This window comes from Astatotilapia calliptera, chromosome 4 (assembly GCF_964374335.1).
Source record: "Astatotilapia calliptera chromosome 4, fAstCal68.1, whole genome shotgun sequence".
Taxonomy (NCBI): domain Eukaryota; kingdom Metazoa; phylum Chordata; class Actinopteri; order Cichliformes; family Cichlidae; genus Astatotilapia; species Astatotilapia calliptera.
Window position 1 is genome coordinate 3,277,706 of NC_137425.1, and position 22,295 is coordinate 3,300,000.

Genomic DNA, 22,295 nt, shown 5'->3' on the forward strand with positions numbered 1-22,295 from the left:
CACCAGTTGACCAAAAGTGCATGTCTTTGGACTGTGGGAGGACCTGGCTTTATCTACAAAGAGGGAAAATTCAGAACTGTTGATACTCTACCTAGGAGTGGGTGTTCTGCAAAGATTGCAACATACAGTCCTGAAAGGGTAATAACAACACACCTACAGAAATCTAAAACTGGGAAAAATAATCTATGGTGAGGTTTACACCACGAGACAAAGACTCAATAAAAATGAAGTTAAAGGAAGAAAATCATGAAGAAAACCATCACAAGTCTCGTGTTTGCAAAAAGACCACCTAGTTGTTCCATAACAACCAGATACAAACATGCACAGGCTTGTTTGGAAGGGGAAAAAAGACACTGCACACCAACACTAAAACCTCTTCTCAGACGTGGGTTGGAGGGATCATCATCATCGTGCTGCTTTGATGTCTCAGGCATTAAATGCGTTGAGAGAACAATGAATTAAAAATTGCATGAAGAAAGCCACGCAGTAATCCATGACTTGAAGCATAGGAGGAGCTGGGGAATTTAGCAAGACAATGATCCAAAACACAGAAGGAAACGAATAAGAGACAAAGTTCTGGTTCAGTAGTGGTCGAGCCAAGAGTCCTGATCTGAACCCAACTGAGAGCCTGTGGTAGGACCTACAGAGGGCTGTTCATTCATTTAAGACATCTAAAAAAAATACAGATCAACTATAACAGCTGTGTAGATGAAATGTGTAAAAATTCTGTGCTAAATTCACGAGATCTGCTTTTTCAGGCTGCACTGTGAGTGATTACTCGCGGTGATTCCAAAGGGTTGACAAACTTTATTTTTTCTGCTAACAGTAGATAACAGTGCGCATCAGGTTACATAAATAAACTCAGAAGAAATAAATCAGCTCTAGTGCTCATAAAAGTTCGGATAAAGTCACCGAAACAGATGAAAGCACCTCTTTTGAGTTCGAGGTATACTCAAAGTAGTTAGATGTTACGTGACCTAGACGCGAACTCACTAACATCTCACATCCTTGAAGCTGAATCTAGTACGCTCTCTCTGCTTCTACCCACCTTCTGCTTTCATGCAGTACATACAAGCTTTGTCATTGACTTCTACAGGCTGTGTAAAACTTTTTCCCCTTTTATTTTCAGTTCTAAAGACATGCGTTATCAGTGTGGTTTTGATACGAAGCACGATAGGAAATACAATATGAACAGTAATGTTGCAGTTTACCTAATTCTAAAGTTAAAATAAAATTAATGCGGCTTAAAAATCGGGGCTATTTTGCTTTTCAGCCTCGGGGTATATTTGGACTTAGTCAATATGAAGACAGAAAAACAATGAAGACGTACAAACTGCCCGAGGCAATCTTACTGAAATTCTTAATTTCAGCTGCCGTCTGTTTCCTGTGATATAATGTGATGTTCACACAAAAGCAAGAGTATGTAACACAACAGTAAGGTCCATATGTTAGTGACAGGAAACAACTGTAGCTTTATCTCCATTGACTGGCTGCTCAGGAATCTTCCCTGCCAGATGCTGTGGTCGGTGAAAAAAGTCTTGCTTGGAGGGCTAAACTCGTAAAACCCTTTTTGTAATTCCTTTTATAAACTCGGCACTAAGTTAATGCAGCTTTCTGTGCTTCATTGGTTCCGTCAACAACAACATAATTCTATACCGAGTCCCGAGGTAAGGTTAATGTTCTGCGACGAGGACGGTACCGGCCGAGGTGGAATAAAGCACAAGACTGAGGACGAGTGACACGACACATGTGCCGTTTTAATAAAGGCAGAAGTCAACGCCATTGTCGCTGTGGTCATGCCCGCTGCACCGAGCAAACGCTACAAGCGACCCCAAAGCAGAATGCCAAGCCAAGCCTGAACACACACATTCAAACTAATTTTACATTACACATCTGAACACACACACACTATCAAACCAACGAGACGGTGCATCAACACTCTCCTGCTCTCTTTATATCAATCTGAAGTCTGCTGATGACTCTTGACGCACTCACTGGGGTAACGGCACCGAAATGACTTCTTCCACTGATTGCATCCAAGACAGTTTCACATAAACATGCTCGATAGTCAAGTGTGGATTATTTTATTTCTAGAAAGAAATACAAATAAAAAACAATGACGAAACCTACAACAGACGCTTTGATTACGCTGATGTACCGTTTCTTGAAGAAAATACTTTTTTATTTAATGTTACAAGCAGAAACGGACAAGATCCCTAAAATTATCTGTTCATTATCCATTCAAATACAGTTTATATACAGCACTGTGCAAAGGTTTTAGGCAGGTATGGAAAAATGCTGTAAACAAAGAAAGCTTTCAAAAATATAAAAGGTTGTTTATTGGCACCAAATGTTTTCTGCAGCAGGACAACGACCCCGACCGTACAGCCAAAGTCATTAAGAACTATCTGCACCATAAAGAAGAATAAGAAGTGCTGGAAGTGATGGTACGGCCCCCACAGAGCCCTGATCTCAACATCATCGAGTGTGTCAGGTTTACATGACATCCACAGAAGATCTGTGGTTAGTTCTCCAAGATGTCTGGAACAAACTACCAGCCGAGTTCCTTCAAAAACTGTGTGCAAGTGTACCTAGAAGAAGGCAAAGGGTGGTCACAGCAAACATTTCTCTTTTGTTCATTCGCTGCATTTTGTTGATTGATGAAAATAAAAGATGAACACTCCCATTTCTGAAAGCATTCTTTGTTTACAGCATTTTCTCACCTGCCTAAAACCGTTGCACACTTCTGTATGTTTAGTTGCCTAAACAATCACCCCCGTAGTGTTTCATTTGTACGGTGGACTTCACGCACCATTCGTTGTCTCAGTGCTTAGCTGCTACACCAGACACGACACCATGAAGTTACAGAATGCCTACTGAAACATTTAAACTTGTTTTCTTGACAGATTTTGCGCTTCTAATGAACTAACGCTTGCGGCTCACGGAGAAATTTAAGCACCGCGCAGCATCGAATTAATTAAATGAAACCCCGGTCTTTTAATTACTTTAAACAGATAGCTTTGTTGCCTAAACCTAATTCCATTTCCCAGTGTCAAAGTCCTGCACTTTGGCCCCATATCTAAGAGAAAAAATTAGAAATACATCTTAAGGGGCTGGAACCAAAAGAGGTGCAGAGCATGCATGTTACATTACTGGTAAATAACCTCTTTGCATAAGATACCAAAAAACTGCACTTCACTGTTGAACTAAATTATATCCAAATCCGTTTTAATGGGGTAGGAACCCCCCGCAGTCGGCATGTCTAGACACCGTCAGGATTAAAAGGCTAACAAACACGCTCGGTGTTGGAATTTATGTTTTGGTAACAGCAATCCGAAAACAGCATTCCACTTTCAGCCGGACCATGAAGGGAAAAACATTGATGCTAATAATTGAAGCCCATTAGATGTTCTTATAGTGTGTAGTTTGAAAGGAAGCCAACACACCACCAGCTCCTTTTAACAAGCCTTTTTGATAAGGTAGAAGCATCTGTGTTTATGCAGTGTGAGAAATATTATGAATAATTGGGGAGTTGACGGGCTGAATTCCTCCAGCATTAATCGAGCCTCTGAAATCTCTGATATTAGCTTCACATGAATCATTGTTAATTCCCATGAATCCATTACTGTTCCATGTGCAACTAAAAATAGAGTCCTGATAAATCAATGGGGACACTCGAGAGTGAGGACGGGGGGTTGGTGCTGCTTACTTCTGAAGCTTCTCTTTTCAGTACAGCATAATGCCCTTGGCTCTCATCAATGATTATTCTCCATAATTCCCTCATAGATTTCTGTGTTACAACCAACGGTCGCGGCGGTGGGGGGAGGCAACAGACCTTGAACAGAACGTTTTCAGCCCAATCCCTCCCTAAATGCATTCCCCACATTTCGGCTTCGTCAAGGCCATTTGATAGTGCACGAAACATTTTTTCCTCTTTTTTTACAAGCTCTATCCTTGACTTGAATATTTCTGTAATGACAGCAACCCATTTCTTGTTTATGCCAACAATGACAGGAGGTTTTCGCCAATTTTCCTCCATCTATCTTGAGAGGAAGCCTAATCCATTTGAAATAGCGTGGCGATCTTCTGCACTGATTGCATTTGTCACAGCTCAGCAAGTGCGCTACCTTGTGTGGAGAGTGTGCCCCCCGGACCTGCCCTCTTCTCTTCTGCACTGAAAGCCAACGCAGGCAATGGGCATCGCATGGCCTCACTCATGCACCGGGCGCAAGGGCAGACAGGTTCATCTGCACACAATCACAACGGACGGCCGCATCCCATTCCAATTGCATTTCCGCTCACGGGGGAAAGATCCCGTGGTGCATATTACTGTGGCTGAGACAAATTTAGCTGAAATGGAAAGGGAGATGGAAAAAGCTCACCTCTTACACTAATCTGGGCAAACGACACAGCGCGGGCTTCCTACAACAACACCACCGACACCGCGGAAAAATGGCTTTTAGATGGCAGAGCTGGCCCGTCTATGACAGAAGACAGTGAATTAATTAAGATAATAAATTGCACGTGTCATATTTGTCATCTTTTCAATCTTCACCTAATGAGGAAAAACGCGCGCACAAGAGTGTTCCTCAGTAAAAAGTTGTCTCGGATAAATGCGGACACCTTAAAAGGGAAATGCTCAACATTAGAAACTGAGCGATACTCAATGCTGACTGATATTTAATATATGTCATGTATACATTCATGCGTTCCGCTCCTGTGTGGGCACAAACAGACAGACATGAATGCAAATGAGGCTGAGAAGAAGGAATGAGAGCGCGAGACGGAGCGGGACACTCAGAAGTCTGCATATCTGATAGCAAAGCGGCCTGATTAGAATTTTGTCATGCCACAATTTACAAATTAAAATGAATTAGATCTTCCATGCCCTGACCTCCATTAAAAACACTTCATTGTTGATGAGCCATGATAGCATCTGCTATTGATTGGATAAGCATCAGTATGGCCAATCCCGTCCCTTCGCGAGGAGGTCATCCAAAGCAATTTAGGCATATTGAGAGATTGATCAGGGCTCCGGAGCTGCCACTTGGGCCCACTCAAAGCATAAAAAGTCTAAGGTGTAGCGCAGCCACTCCCTGCTACTCTGCGCACGGAGAGTCTCAAATCTAAATGCTAATGGTTTCTTTTAGAGCCTGGCTGCCCTTTAACCACTACAGTCAGACGTGAAGGATGGCTCTCAGTGTTTCGACAGCTCAGTCTTGTTTTGACCCCTCCCCGGCCTCCTCCCTCCCCCCAAACACTTCCAATAGCAAGAAGCCATTCTCTGGAATCAGCACTGAAAAGGAGGAAAATAACTGTGCAACAGTAATACAACAGGCTCTGTTTGAAGCATTACCAGCCTACCTGGTAGCAGCCTGATTCTGCCTCAGCCATAGTGGACTGTGGCAGAAAATGACCCTTAACACAGCTACTGTTGTGAAACATATTTTTGTGTGTGTGTGATTAAAAAATATTCAGAGTACCTTTTGGCATTTTGTGTTAAAATTAAACTGAACTGCTAAAAAATGCTGAAAATACAAATGTCATACAAAAGTTTATTTAGAAAAAAGGCTGAAAAGAACAGAGCCATTAATTATTAACCACAAACTGTAGGAAGTTTCAACTTTACACTGATTATTTTCTTTGTCTCCAGAACGCCGAGTCTTCTGATTACATAGGATGAAGGTTAAGATTAGAGCTGGGGTCATCGCCGACGATGACTTAGACCAGCGGTCCCCGACCTTTTTTGCGCCACGACCAGTTTGTCCAACAATATTTCACAGACTGACCAAAAAAAGAAGATTTATTCATGACACACGGGAAAAGACCCGAGGAAACAGAGTTAAAAATGATAAAAACGATTTAAAAAAAATAACGCTAAAAACTGATAAAAACCCTGAAAACCATCAATTTCACACCCGAGCCTCAACTCACGGCCCGGCATCAAACGACTCACGGACCTGTGGCCCGGTGGCCGCTGACTTAGACCTCGGGTGGTTAAGAGAAGTGAACGTCACCTAATCTGAAAATCACGTGCTGTTTGTTGCAGTCACTAGCTTTTTTTCCTCTTCATTTTAACCCAGACATGCTAACCGTGACTTTACAACCATAAGAAACTCCAAATGACACTGACAACTTCATATTTACTGAAATCCAGTAGGAGTGGTTTCGTAAATTGCATTTCAGGGCAGTCACGTCCCCGGCAGCTGGAAAAGTTGCATCGACAGCCGATGAATGTGCATTGCATGTCGCAGGAAATTCAGAGCAATGAAAACGAAATGCACAAACGTCGGCAACTGCAGAGATCGGTTTGCATTTACGATCTCGCTTTCTCCTTTAACCTCTATTAGAACTGGTCCTCCTAACTATGCAGTAACTAATGGAATTGCATTAAAGCTTGGTGTGCTGGAGTATCATACTGTACATATGTCCGCTGTGGCTGAATTCACAACAATGTAGGATTCACCATGGTAACAGAAATCAGAAGGCAAAGGTCATGCAAAGCGTTGGTAGTGGTGTCGCTTGGCAAGGGCGGGGCGGGGGCGGAAAAACCTCCACATGGGCCTTTTTCCATATACTGAGCACGCTCATCATCTCCTGTCCTCCAGCAGTTCCCTGCAAGGTTAGTAAGAGTCAATAAGACTTCCGCAAAGGTTAAGGAGACCTATAAGAAAGATATCAGGCAAACCGTGACCTCTCTGGATCCAGAAGAAGCACAAATAGAGTGGCATAACTGTCTTCGTTCATTTTCCATCCGAAAGTGAATCAAAGAAACGCGCTTCATTTTTTTTTTTTGGTACAATTGCTTCATGAATTCACTATGAGCCATCTATACACTTTGACACAGAGCACTTTATGAATACAAAACCTGAAAAATGGGTCATCATCTGGCACTTTTTCTTCCAAGAACAATTTTTATTTGTAGATCCACATTTGAGGAACTCTAGATTTCTTTTCAGATTGTACAATTTCCCTTATCATCATCCCCAGTTTTATTGGTTACTCTATCAGGTACAGGAAGACAGTTCTGTCTTCGGAACTCCCACTGATTCATTTTTAATTTACTAAGAGTGGAAGAGCAGTAGCAGCGTACCTTAAATTCGCAGTGTTTTATGTATGGCAATCACAATAATGGGGAACGATGAGGAGATGGGAACAATAAATAGTTTGTCTGCTATAGAAACCACTCCCGCGGGGTACTTAATGCAGCAGCAGGCAGAAAGTGGGAAAGAGAAAAAAGGCAAATGTCTGTGTTATAAGCTGCTCTCTCTATATATGCACACAATTCATATATTCTAAAAAGCCACGGTCCTCTATTAAACCACTGCATCTTTATACTGCTGTATGCAACTCATCTAATCTCTAATCTGGAAAAAACTGGGACAAGAAAAACTCAGATCACAGACCCAAGAGGAGGACCACCTGAATGTTTGTGTGTATGGTACAAGTACCTCTCGTTTTGCTTTCAATGCTGAGAATAAGACAAGAACTGAAGCAGGTTTGAGGCTGAACTTGCAAAATGTCTTCTGGACTAGAAAGACGTACTCAAATAATGATATTCGACTGTGAGTTAGCCGTCAGCATGAAGGTTGTTGAGTTGAATCCACTGGCTGGCTGTATGAACCCTTCATGGGTTCTCTCCAGGTACATTTCCTCCCTAACAAGCCTAACAGACATGCATGATAGGTTAATTAACTGTGGATGTAAATGTAAAGTAAAAGTTGTTCCTTTTGAAACATGTTGGTTTCAGTACTAAGGCACTTTCACGTTAAAAGATTTCTGGTTTGTGTTGCACTTGTTTCACAGAACGAGTGAAACCTGGAGTGAACCCGGACACACACAGAAAGGACAAATGATCGATTCAAACCCAAGTCATTCTTGGTGTGCGGCAAGAATGCTAACCACCATGTGACCATGCTGCCCAGTAAATATTTCCACGGTTAAGAGGAAAAAAAAAATCACAACAGATGTTGTCAAGCAACCCTTGACAAAGGAGATCATCATTGCAAAGATCTGCAATCAAGAGATGCCTTCATGAATGGAGATGCAGAGGTTTACAACTTCCTGCTGTTGTTTACACCAGAAACATCAAAAAGAGTCACAGCGCACAATCATAGCAAAGAAATTTGACAGATGAAATAAAGATGATCTTGAATCAGAATAATGAAGGTAGGTAAAAATCACGGAGGAGGGAAACGGCTCACAATCTGAAGCATGCCACATTATCTGTCCAACATGGTGGAGGTAGTGTTATGGCATGGACACGTATGGACATGTACGGCTGCCAGTGGAACCAGGTCACTAGTTTTTACTGATCATGTGACAGCGGGCAGAACCCTTTCAGCCAGGACGTTTTTCGCCCTGCAAAAGGCAAAAGCAAATCATGAGTTTCAAAGCAAATAAATGGAATATTTTACAATGACCAAGTCAGTCACTGGATTTCAAACCAATACAGCATGCTTTACAGTTATTAATAAAAAAATGAATGCAGAAAGACCCACAAACAAGCAGCAACCGAAGGTGATGTCAGAGCAACTCAAGCAAGGAAACTGCAATCGGTCAGTCAGACACTATGAAGGACTTTCATCAAAGTATTAAAAACAACCCATATATTTGAAATCACGTTAGTCTGTCCAGTTAATTTTGAGCCTGGAGACGGTGCACAAGAATAATTCCTAAACAACAGACACAACATTTCTGTAAAGGTCCTGAATAAAAGCTGAAAGTCTTCACTTTGATTGTCTGATTTAAAATCCACCGTGGTTTCGGACAGAGACAAAATCGTCCAGCACATTATGGACCTAAGTGTACATGTGTATGTTTGGTCAGACACCAGCTCCGACTGGCTCGTGTTTTCCTTTCAGTTACGGGAACTGTGGCTTCATTATTGCCTCTCTGTCCTACGGGCTGCTGTTTCCTCAAGTGAGCATAAGAGGCTTAAGGGTAGAGGCGCATTTTCAGTTAGGGAATAAAAGTTCTGTCTATTAAATCTGATTAGCACACTAGTGGTGCCCAACTGTGTTGGATCGTGGCTCATCTTGGCTGATCAATGCCTTCACTCGAACAACCATCGGGTACAAAAAGGTTTGTACACAGCTCACGTTGTGCCCAGTTTCTTTGAAAGTGAAAATGTCAATATATCGAAAATATAACGTGCAAAACTGGCTTCAGGAACTGTCAGCCGTGCAAAGCAAAGCTTCTCTCAGTAACAACCTCTTACAGGTTTCTCACAGATTACACGTGTACTTCAGCTGCTGGGACGCTGGATGTAATCCAGGGAAACTTCTTGAGTAGAAAAGCCTTTTGGTCTTCGTATCTCTGTGATGGAATTATGTGTACCAAAATTAGAGTGCAAATTTGAATCAAACCTCTAAGCGAGATCTGTGGGTTCTTGGCAGTGAAGGGGGAACACAACAGGATTCTCGCACATATGCCACGCACATCCGTGAGAAGCTCAGCAGGCTGCCAACACCAAAGTGTTCATCACTCTCTTCCCACTCCTTTTCATAACACAGAGCAGATAAAGCCCCACAGTACTGGAATGAGCCCGACCAATCAGTATCGAGCATCAAAAAGTAAATGTTCAAGGAGAATGAAATGCCCCCATTGATTGGCCGCAGCACCGGTTCCAATCGATACCTGAGAGATAAGCAGCCGCTAGCCGCTGACATTGGTGATGTATAACTCCCGTGGCTGAACGGCAACTGATGACTTTTTGCCGTCTTGGTCAACACTCACCGGAGCAGCTCAGGCCGGGAGGCCAAAGGCAGACCCGGAGCGGCCGGCCGCCATCTAGATCGAGCTCCCGTTCGTCAAAATGGCCCCAAGCCATCAGCCGTGAAACCGAACTAGACTTAATCCATGCTAGTCAACCCCTACAATACGACCCCTTCTCTTTTGATTTGGAGAAATCCCACTAGTAAATCAGCTGGGGTTCAATCTTTGGAAGGTAAAAGTAAAGCGTAACACAGCAACAAGGATAAATTACCTGCAAAGGAACCAGTGTTATCGCTCTGTTTGTTTTTCAAAAGACAATAATGAAATAAATAAATGAAAAAATGGTTTGGAGAAAATGAAATGATGGCGTGGCGGTGTTTTGTGAAATTGTGCTGTCAAACGTTTCTCCTTTCTAATTTCCTGGAGCGCAGATGATGGAGCATGTGTGCTGACAGCTGAATCAGATAAAAAAAAAAAATGGGGAGAAAGACTTCTCTTTTTCCACCTCACGAGCGTTTCTATGTCACATTTATAAATATAATAACAATTAGTCTGGGGCAAATGACAATTGACAGATACCGCGGACTTGTGTGCGCTGTAATTTTTTCCAATGTGGCCATTTGTTTAAGTGTCAGACTGACAGGCGCGGTTGGAAATATGAAATACGGAGACTGACGCAGCAAAGGGAGAAACCGTATCTATTCTGTTTATTTACCAGCACGGTGTTATTTAAATGGGGCTCATTTATATTTTATGAAAGCAGGTGGAAGCTCTCAGAGGTATTAAAATTAGAATTACGGTATAAGCCCAAAATGTGCTCGCTCATTCATGATACAGTAACTTTTAATACGGCCACTGCCGCCGCCGCCGCCGCCGTCTTTATAAACGTACAAAGGTCTTGGAGCAGCCGGTCCTGCGTGCATGCGCGTGCACATTTGATGGGACCGTCCCAGCACAACTGTCACTTCGCTCCCCTGTTACAGGTGCTCCACACAGGGGAGCTGGCAGCTCTGACGGACGCCTCCTCCTAGGGATTTATGGGAAATGACAGCTCCCGCAAAATAAAACTGAAGCGGTCGGGGAAGGGAAGACAACGGAAGTTCCAAACCGTGAGTGCACAGGGCTGACACTAGCTGAAATTTATTTCCTCCGCTCTGCCTGGCAGTTTGGTTGGAAATGTGCTATTCATACTTTTAGGCCCGCAGACAGAGCGAGAGCGAGCGAGCGAGCGAGAGGGGGCCCCACCCTTAATCTACTTCCTCTGTTTGGGGTAATGGTCTACGAGGTCTTTCTGCCGGGGAAAATCACATTTCTTACATGGCTGCCTCTTGATGAATTATTTCACATTTCACTTACTTACCTTTTCAAAAGTTAATCTACATCAATAATGTTAAAGGAAAATTTCACAGCTACAAATGAACTGCTCCCCTTATTTAAACTCAAAAGGTGTGGACCGTTTGGCTGCTTAAAAAGTCCATTTCAAACTTCATCATTTAACCGTTTGCCAGCATATCTGAATGCACACGGGCCAGCCCGGCGTTCTGATTTTCTACATATTTAAATATGGACCATCTTTAATTGAGCAGAAACTGCTGTGGAGAACAGTGCTGAACTAATACTGAGGCTGAAATATCATTACGCTGATGGAAGCCGGGCTTCTGTGGCTTTTATTGGCAGCTAGCGAGCTAAATGTGTGGTTCGATTCAGAGGCGGCCATAGCTGCAGAGGCACAGTAATCGACTTTGGGACAAAATGGTGTGGAAAATGACGTGTAGGCTTTCGCCTAAAGGCAAGCCGATGCAGGCAGAAATCTATCACTCAGGTGCACACCGGCATTGGCATTTTCACAAATGTGATTTAGTCGACGATACCGTAGAGCTGATGTGCTGGACCAGTGCTTTCGGTGAAAGGATCGGCTGCTTGAGCTGCAGAAAATGTCCGCGCGTTTGATTCGGTTTGAACCCTGCCGTGTTCAGATAAAACAATGTTTTACATATGAATCCCTGCAGCGTATCGGAGCATATTTAGGTCAAACTACCCTGAACCTTGCGAGCATTAGACCGAATTTTAAATCTCTAACCTCATTCGAGTCATTTCTTTGCCAAGCCTGTTGAAAATCAGCCCTTTGTTTTTGAGATCAACACGAGATTCACTGCTGTTCCACACTACTGTGCTGTGAGTATTTTTGGCTCAGTGCTGCCAAAGTTTGGACACAGCCATTTATAATTCTCTCACAAGGCAAGCAGCTCGCTTCTTTTTTCCAAACACACTCCATGGGATACAGACCGGTCCACGCTGTCGTGTGGTTTGCTCGCAGAATCGCATTATTTCCAAGCAGCAGCAGCTTTAGCGAGCACCAAAGCCAAAAGGGCCTTGACCAGTAAACCGAGCGTTAATCGTCACAATAAGACACAATTAAACAACGATTATGTAAAAGACCTTTTTGCTTTGGGAGTGTCTCAACTATTACATCAGCGTCTAAACCTCAGATTCAGAGTGTCTCTCTCCCAGTAGCATGCCTGGAGGCGCAACAGTCACACCCACACATGCACGCACACACATATACACTCGCCGAAGCACAGTGCAGATCAAGTGTGCCTGGAGAGCTCTATAGAGAAGCCAGTTTTACTCATTAGACTGCATGTGCACCGCTCTCCAAAAAAACCCTCACTCTAATCACTGTCACCAGACCTCGGCTGAAAAACAGATAATTAATGTTGGGCCCTGCCTCAATCGGCTTCCACGCTAAGCAGCTCTGTGTACATATGTGTGCGCATGTGTGTGGGTGTCTGCATGTTTGTCTATTTGGAGTCTGTCGATGTAGGAGGCCCCCCGGGGACCGCGGATGCTCAAGCCATCCACAACAACGATTTCTCTCAGGCTCGCATTAGCTCTCAGAAGAACAATTGCACACCAGATAATGCACGAATTTACAGAAGAAGAAAAACCCCTTCCACTGCGCAGCCAGAGCCGTTCGCCGCCCGTGTTTCACGCCGTCTCCGTCTTCGACGATTCTGTAACGTCTCGCCCTTTTTTTGCCCTTTTAGCTCCCCTTCGCCCATTTATTACATGGAATGGACTTCTTAATTGTATGCTTTGCAGAGCAGATTTATTTATGTTCTTTTTCCCTTCCTAAAGGCAATTATTAATATCATAAATATTTGATGATACTTTGCGTGACCCTGCAGAGAATGACAGAGAGAGGTACTGAAGGTTAATGCTGGGGGTGCAGACTGATTAAATGGCGACCGAATGGCAAAAGCCCATGCAGAGCTGCTATAAACTTTCTAATGAAATGGACTAAATAAACACTGTTTGCAGCACAATTTAGCTACGGGACTTTAATAAGGTAATTTACAAAGACACATTTTTTTCCTCTCTTGCCCCCAGTGATATCTACACATAAAAATACTTTTGGTTTTACTCGCTCGGGTTTTGAGATATCCGTCTTTGAAATTGCTGCCTCAAACCAGAAACGGTGAAGGGGAATCGAATTTCAGGTGTTGTGCTCGCAGCATTCAAAAATCACATTTAACAAAAACCCAAAACTCAACAGCAATAAGTCTCTCTGGAAGAACCAAGTTTGGATAATCAAGAGACCTCTGATAGTCTTTAGGTTCACCAACTAATTTGTGCATTCACAGAAAATTAATTAGAATCTCTTTTACCTAAGTAAGGCGGCAAACATCCACCTGTTTCGTATTTAAATGTACATGTTTTTTGAAACTTGGCATAATTACTAGCCTCTACTAGGTCAAAGAAGACTTTTAAAAAAGATACAATCACCCCTAAAACAAATTTACATATTTTTTTTTATCTCTGAACCAGGGTTAGGTTTAGTGATGCACGTAAACCGTTTTATTGGTTGATGGTTCCTGGCTCTACCTAGACTGAATGTCAAAACATCATTGGGTTGCGTGACTGGGTGAATGAGGCTTACTGTAAGAAAGTGCTATAAAAGTATAGTCCATTTATCTTAAATATAATAGAACTAAAGCGAACTACACGACCAAAACTACTTAAATAATCAGCAATGATGAATCTTTCTACAAATTATGACCTGGTTATTCAAAAAAAATTGGTTACTCAATCCTTTCTGTGGATGGTTTCATGTAGGAACTTCTGCCAGCTGAAAGCAGCTAGCTAAGGTTACAGCTGAGCTCAGGAGGGAGCCATTCATGTTTGCATCCTGTCACGAGCAAGACTTACAGCTAGAGGCACGCTTGCTCTAGGATGTGATAAGTTCATGCAAGTAACTCAGAAAGGTAACATTTTTTTTCTTCTTGAGTTACCAGAGCAGGATTTGTGGACAGCTTTGAAGCCAGTCTAGTCTGTAAGCCTGACGTCATTAGCCGTTTCCAGGTCCAAACTCCGTCTCCTTCAGGTCCTAAAGTCAAACGAACACTGCGGCATCACTGAGAGTTACAAACTGTCTAAATTCCTTCATCTGTAATAAAATGATCAGCGTTCTGCTCTACCAGGTGTAACAGTGAAGTTTAACATCCAGGCATCCACGAAAACAGAATTGATGAAGTTTAACGGAGTCTGAAGTTAGCAGGGAGTTAGCTCGCTAGTTTCCACCTAAACATGATATAGCATGTTCTGACTGAGAGATTTCTGAAAAATTCAAACGTACAGCTCTGCTATCACTTCCAACATAAATGAAGACAGGAAATTAAACAGCAGTGATGTTTGTAGGGTTACTGAAGTTGGGCTAGCTGGTATATAATGATGTGCTACGTGGTGGCTAGCTAACAGCTATGTTAGCATAACATAAACACAGAGAAGCTGGAGGATGAATGCTAACTTTTTTCCACTCGATAAAAGTTAACGTGAGGGTTCCTGATGGTTAGGGACAAATGCAATCACATGGCAGGATGCTGTACACGGACCAAACTTCAGTCAGGAGAACAACGGAGATAATCCATCCACAATATGAGGTTAGTCATTAATATATAGTTGCATGGGCTGGAGTTACATCATAAGGTTTTTAAAACTGAGCTTTAAAATTAACAGTGGTAATAAAAACAGAGGGAGACTGACAGTGATCACTGACTGATTTTGGGGGGTTGTTCAGATTAAATAGAACAAGATACAAAACATGTTAAAAACACAACAACCTCAAACACAGAGTAGTTTGGACCGGAAAGCAGGGTTTATATGTCATTACATAAAAACCGGATATCCCCAAACCTGGGCAACTCTCAATTTAGATGGATAAATAACACGATTGGCCAGAGGAAATGATGTTACTCCATGCTTTTTCTATTATTTATTAATGTGACTAACTCCCAGAGGTTTGAAACCCATTTCCAGAGGTCCTCCTGTCGCCAAGAACCCCTTACAAATAAGGTTTTCTAATATGCCGCCAGTTTAGCTGCCTCGGTCTGAACTTCTGTGAGGACTGGCTCAAGCATTTCTCTGTCATCACCAGCTCCTTCACTGCCTACAGTAAGCACAACCAAGCAACAGCAGGAAGGTTTGCTGCAGGAGCAAGAGCAGTGATACCAAGCTCATTGTTTCTATTGGAGTAGCATTCACAATATGCTTGCTTTAACCTCCTGAGACCTGAGCTGTTGTTTGGGATGCATTTTTAATTCCTTATAGCTATTCTGGGCTATTTGAACAGGAAGAATTTACAGCCCAACACCATATTGTCACCATTGTGTAACAAAGTTTAAACACTTTACTGAGGTCAAGAAAAGCCAGAATGTAATGCCTCCACACGAGGACATCATTTTATATTTATGTGTTTTGTTTTTTACATGAAGTATTTTGGGGACCACTTGGCTATAGTCTGTGGATTCCTGGAACTTCCTTTATGACACTCAGTTGCTGTAAGTTGGCTATTTAAGGTTCTACATGTAATTATTAAGCAGTGCAAACAAAATTCGACTTGCCTTTATTGATCTCGGCTGGAGGCAGATACTGTAAAATCCAGATAAAACAACTGTATACAGGATTGGAAAATGCATTTTGATGCCCAAGCCACTTTCATAGCTTAGAAACTGTTAAACGTTTTATTGCACGTATGCTCGTGTTTCTTTAAAAACCTTGTGACTTCAGCGGCACTTTGCCCTGCCATTACAATCTTTCTCACAAAGGTTTTTAAAACCAAGCTATCCTTGCCAGGCTCACTCCTCAAATCAATTCTGCTTTTTTGGCTTTTCATGAAGAGATACAAAAAAAAAAAAAATCTCTTCAATATTTGCCACACATGTCCTTCATCGCTGAATTGTGGTATTCAGGAGGTTCTGAATAGGCACTGTACTCCATTGTCTAAGAATGCCAGCGAAAGCCAACAGCCGCACAACGCACCAATTACAGCGTCAACTCTCACGAGCAGCGCCGCATGCGTGTCGAGACTGGAAAACATACGATGGGCTTGCAATTGTAATCAGAACTGTTTAAATAGTAACAAGTGTGCAAATTAGTCGTTCTGTTGCTCATTATTCAAGACGTGCAATCACTAGTTCCCAACATCCCAAAGTCTGGGAGAGATTTGAAACAACCAAAACACACAAACATGCAAACAAATGAAATAACAGGAGCTCAAACCCTCGATTCAGTCGATATAATTTAATCAGCAAAATGTGTGATTAAAATATTTAATGAGCTCCAGCATATGACATTTATTGACTTACCAAATGTCTCTTTCTTTATACATTCAGACATGGCTGAACACCTACACAAAATGATTTCAAGCTGACATATATAATTTGACCTTGTCAGAAGCTGATCTCCTTCCCCCCACATTTCCTCGTGCGTGCTGTGTAATTGAGCCTTCAGGGAGAGTGGAAACCCTATCGGCCCTCGCTTTGTACGGATCTGTATGGATGATCAGGACTGGTTACCAACTATCAAATCAATAAGTGCAGATACACAAGCAGATAGTGATGAATATGGGTTGACGGCAATTTATCTCGCCTTCACGAGCGGTTTATTAACTGCGGAGATCACAGACTTACATTAACAGAACCTCTGGGGTAAATTCTTAGCAGTGAAAGATATATGTAATTAAATATGTTTCCTAGCATAAAAGGCTATTAACTTCCCTTCGATATATTTCTCCACAATGAAACATACAATATAGGAAAAGATACATTTAAATTGGTCAGTGACCAACTCAGAAGCAGACAGGCGTTCTGCATTTAAATTGCATAAATTTCCTATGAAAGCCACTGGCAAATCCAAAATGAAAGTTCCATTAATTCACAGAGTTTAAATTACTTTTTTGTGATGTAGCTTTTGTAGTCTTTCTTTGCTGCAAATGTCATAGCTTTGATGATGGTTATAGGTTGTCGGTTTTATTTTTAGGCCATGAAATCAGGAATTAATCTGAGGCAAAACCGGAGGAGGAGAGGCCTGTCTTGTTTATCTTGATTTGTGTGTCTTTGTGCGTTAAGCCACACGGGTTCAGTAAATTCGCCAAGGCCAGACGGAGGCGGACGTCAGTCTCAGGCTGATCGTTCACTTTTGCTGACACATCAGCGACCAGAGGCTCGTCGGGTCTCGAGAGCTGCCGATGTCTCGCTGCACGCTTCTAACAATCGGAATCAATCCCACCTTCAGACTCAGTGACTTGGAAAATGCAGAAAAAACAGCACCTATAGCAGCTAAACCAGAAAAGCCCGAGAATTATAAAACAGCAGCAGAGTGAAGTCCAAACAACTAAAACGTGGGGTAATATAAATTCAATTTTAAGCATAAATGGGTGCTGTGGTGCATGTGATCCACGTTAAACCACATCATAAAAATGCAAATGCTTTCATTCTCACTCCAGGAGTTTACAGTCCAGCAACAAATCTAATATATTGTGGGATGTTTAACATATAGATCTTTTCATTTCCCACATTCGAAGCAAGCGAGGCACCGCACAATATCCTGGGCTTCACAAATGTAATATAACCCGGATTGCAATGGGCCAGTGTGATGCAGCTGTGGCATTAGGGCCAATGGGAGCTCTTTAAATGAGAGAGTGGCTGTAAACACCACGTCTACTTTCTCCTCTCGCCGGCATTACTAGCGAAGCTGATGACAAGTGCCGAGCAGCCCTCTAGTGCCTTTAATACAGCGAGAGCATTCTCCAGGGGAAATGCAATCTGTGTCCTCTGTACAGATCCACTGTCTGCACTTCCCCACATGTGAGCTGCTATCATATTATACTCCCCGCTCTCGAAATGGGAGAAGGAAATAGGAAATCGGCTCGGCCAGAGATGAACCAGGAACATAATCAAAAAATAGTGTGGCGCAAACGGCGCAGATCAGCCCGGCACGCAGACCTCCCCTGGCTGAGCGCTAAACAATAAGCAGCGGGGACTGCTCGGGATTCTTACGCCGCTGAGAAGAAAGTACGCCCCTTTTTTCACCCCTCGGGCATCTATTGGCTTATAGCAGCTTATATATTTAAGATTGGAGACGGGAACAGGGATACTTCCCTCATGTGGCGATCCCGCACGCTTTTATTGCCAATAAAAACAGCAGAAGTGCACAGACAAAAGAATCTGTGTGTGTGAAACATGATTTAGCTGACCTTGCTCATTACTGGGGTCCTTTTAGTTTTGCTTTCCCCCCCCCCTCACATCTGAGCTGAACAAAAAGACATAAAAATGCAGGGTTGACTTTTTGGGAAAAGTATGCAAAATCTCAAAGTATGAATGACACTTTTGTTGGATTGTTTTTGTTTGAGCTGTGCAAAGACAGGACAAAGCCTAATCTAAACAGCCGACATCAAGAAACACACTGCACGCCTTACGAAAGGAAAAAAAGGAAAACACAATCTGCACTTTTTTCTTTTTTCGCCTGCCTGCCTGCCTGAAAAAGACAAAGACACTTGAGCTGTGCATGGATGGCGAGTATGCTGTTGGATCAGTGTGTGGAGTAAAGTCTCAGTGTGGGTACGAAGTAAATGTGCCAAACACGTGTGTGTGTGTGCATTTGTGCGTGAGAGACAAAGTGTGTGTGACAGCGTTAAGCCTGAGTGAGAAGTGAAAGGACTGCTGTACTCACAGTTGTGCTCTTGTTTCCCTGTGGTCTGTCGGCGTGTCAGAGTTTCATCCTTTCAGCATCTCTCCCTGGGCTGGGCTTCCTCTTCCTCTTCTGACCAAAAGGTGTGAGGTGGTGGTGGTGGAGGAGGAGGAGGAGGGGATGCACGGATTGAGCACAGAGGAATGAGAGAGAGAGAGGAAGAAGACGAGGAGGAGGGAGTGCGAGTGAGCGAGTCAGAGAAAGAGAGAGAGCACGCTTTGGATGAAGGGAGGGCGAGAGGCAGCTTGCGATTGGCCTGTCAGTCCGGGAGAGGGTGCATGGGTCTCAGTGGTGTCAGGGCGGCGAGCTGCCTGCACCCCAGTCGCTCTGCCGACGTCTCAGATTTAAACACCTCGAGAGGCGGTTGTATGGTTCCTGCGGCACACAACACACAAGCTCGCTGGCTGGCTCACGACTCACACACTCTGCATCCACATCAGAGAGAGGGAGGGAGAGAGGAAGGAGGAGGGAGGGTTGATAGAGTGAGGCAGACAAATTCAGAGGGCCGATGACAGCTTCAAGCTGAAGCTTCTCCTTGGCTCCTCATCAATGACAGGTACTGAGGAACAAGAGACAGAGGGAGGCTCCCCCCTCCCATTCACGCAGTTCTACACACGCACACACGTATTCATGTACACACACACAAATCACTCCTCCATATCCAACCACCGTCACCCTCCCTCCCCATCTCAATTACCATAGCCGCGACAGATGTATTGGGCTTGTCAGCTCTCAAGCATGGCTGTGGAGGAGATGTGGGCTAACTTATCTCATCTAATTTAACCAAGCTGTAATCAGACAGCACTATGGAGCTCATTTATGGTCCGACTGTTTTGGAGGTGGTGGGGTGGGAAAGGAGCAGTAGATGTGGGAAGCTCGTGGCATGGAGACAGACGCAGACAAACTGCAATTAGCTCAGCCTAGGTCAGAGAGCTGCATCCGTGAGGTTCAGACCGAAGTCGTTTGTACTGGGAGCCGAACTTGGAAAATGAAAAGAAAAAAACATTGTTAAAGTCCAGAAAAAAAATGCAGAAAAACAGAAAACAAAAAATTCCAAAAAAAGCTGCAAACTAGTTACAGTGATTTAACTGTGACACATGATGCTGTCGATGTAATTTGGGTAATTTTAGCGAGCCAACACCCTGAAAGATTTCAAAAATGCCGTTCTGTCTGAACAAGAGGCACTGGTAAGGATATTAAGCCTGACGTTTCTGCAGTGGACGCCCAGCTCTGCAGCTTAATGTCAAGCGCCGGAATTTTTTTTTTTCTTCTCCTCATTAACCGTCGTGCCCGGTCAACAGCAGACCGACTCCAATCGGCTCCACACAGAGTCCCATGAATCCCATCTCCGTCCTCTTCACTCCACCAAATTCAATTAAAAAGAGAAATTGGCAATTAGATCACTGTTATGATCCTGTAACAATGATCTAATCTGTAATTCATTGGCTGGTGTTCCCCTGGGGTGGGGTGGGGGAGGTTGGGTTGATGTAGTGGCTCCTTGGCATTCACCTCGGCTCGGGCGGCGCACGAGGCCGCGGGTGGAGCGGTGGGACCGAAGGCCTCGACGGTGCCACCGCCGGGGCCTCGGCTTGCCCGCGGCAAGAACACGACCTGTGACGTGCGCTCGTTTGTTTTGTTCTCGTAGGCGTGCAGGTTGCAGGTGTAATGTATGCAAACACGCGTGGGGACTCGCACAGATTTACAGCTGATGTGCAAAAGGCAGAAATGTGCACAAACGTGGGCTCCTCACGGGAGGAGCCGTAATTGAATTAAGTCAATTCCATTTGGCTAATGAAGGGGAGGCGAGTAGCTTGCCCTTTCGGATGCTTCAGGCTAACAATCACATTGAGACACGGGGGGATGTGGCTGGAGCAGGGTGGGGTCACAACATGTAGACTGGAACCAGTGTCTTGTCGCCACCTTTGTAACTGGAGTCGTGCTACTGGAGCCCCACCGCATGTGGACTGTCTGGAGCCCTCAGCATCACTCCTCTGACCCAACCGGGCAGTCGTGTTTGTGTCGTCGTCATTTAAAAAGCCCTGTTTCCTGGCAACATTTAACACATTACAGGCTGTTTTATCCTATCATCCATCTCGTGGTGCTTATATTTAGTCTAAGGATAAATGCAGTGTCCTTTATGACAGACACGCACACCTACACAGACACAGAGCCAGTGGCAAAAGGAAAGCAAACTGACTATCATATATAGGAGTGTGTGGGCTTGCGGCACACACGCTAACGCGCACACACAGACGCACAAACACGCACAGGAACAGTGTGATTGCTCTGCTTCGCTCGTTTAGCACTTCTAAGGCAGAGATCCCCAGAGGCCACCCATCACATCCAGTTACTGTGGCACACAGACACGACAGAGCCCCACCTGCCTGCTCTCACCTCAATCTGTAGGAGGCAGGAGGCTCTGGCACCATGTCGCTCCCTTTCTCACTTACACACACACACACACACACACACCAAAGATCAAAGATGTGGTCACAGAGGCACCCACACAGATATCTCGTATCAAAGATCAAGAGGACTTCCCGATCTGCAGACTTTAACAGACTTGCCATCACACACGTTAGCTCGCTACAAAACCTCTCCTCATCTTAAATCACAAAGCTGCACGCTTAAAATGCATGTGGTAACCCGCCGCGGCGTCGCCATACTTCACACGGGACGTGGGAAGAAGCCTAAGAATCGTCAGGTAGTCACCCCGCGAGAGCAGAGAGGATATTCTCATTTTCAACATAGCACCAATTTTAACAAATTTAATGTCATTACCCAGAATGAGTGGAATGTGTTGGCTGCAGAGCGCCAGTGAGAATAACAGATGGAATAAATGGGAATTGCTACCTTTTTTTTTTTTTTAAGAAGAAGAAGACTAATGAGACAGAGCTGCTTTCACTGTTGAGTCATGCTGATGGCATCAGGTGCTGAGATAAAGATGTAATAGCCTGCTCAGGGGTGCTTCCCTAACACGTGCAAAAACAGAAGTGGGAAGCAGATAGCTGGTGTGGGACTATGTTGTTCGGGGTGAAAGCGGGGATATGAGAGGGTATACGAGATGGAGGTCTGGCCGGTGATTAGTTAGTTCCCTGCTGGTTGAGCCTGACATGTCACAGGTTGACATGGGATGCAATTATAGAAGGGAAGTTTCCCAGCCCCTCAGGCATGTGCCAGCCATGCTGTCAACGCTGGCTGATGCGTCGGCTCTTGGCACCGCCAAGGGTGTCACAGGCTCTTATGTGTGCTCAAAACTGCTACACTCCCATGAAAATTGGCCTTAGCTTTCCCCCAATGCATTGGATGATGACTCTGTGTGTGTGTGTGTGCATATGGCTGTGCACACACGCTCAGCTACCTTTGTTTGAGTATTAGTTAAACCCTTCTCCACTCCCAGCCTTCTCTCAGTCTCGCTCTTTCTTATTTCCTCTGAAGCTACAAGGTAAAGCCACAACACTTGTGATTCTGCTGGCTTCTCATGCTGTTCCCACATCTTCTCTTTTCCCCCCGTATCAGTCTGCATATGACTCTGCCAGCAGTGCGAGTAA

At 43.9% G+C, this 22,295-nt stretch overlaps 1 protein-coding gene across 4 annotated transcripts in view; it reads right to left on the reverse strand.

The window, feature by feature from the left end:
- Positions 1–20,443, reverse strand: part of LOC113020226 (RNA binding protein fox-1 homolog 3) — a 426,914-nt gene extending 406,471 nt beyond the window's left edge. The window contains exon 1 of one of the 4 annotated variants that reach the window (XM_080300736.1): positions 18,727–20,428. The gene's annotated coding sequence lies outside the window, so the exon portion shown is untranslated. Of the gene's footprint in view, positions 1–18,726 lie in introns of all 4 variants that reach the window. The other 3 variants (XM_026164001.2, XM_080300732.1, XM_080300734.1) reach the window with 3 other exon arrangements.
- Between the last annotated feature and the right edge of the window lie 1,852 nt (positions 20,444–22,295).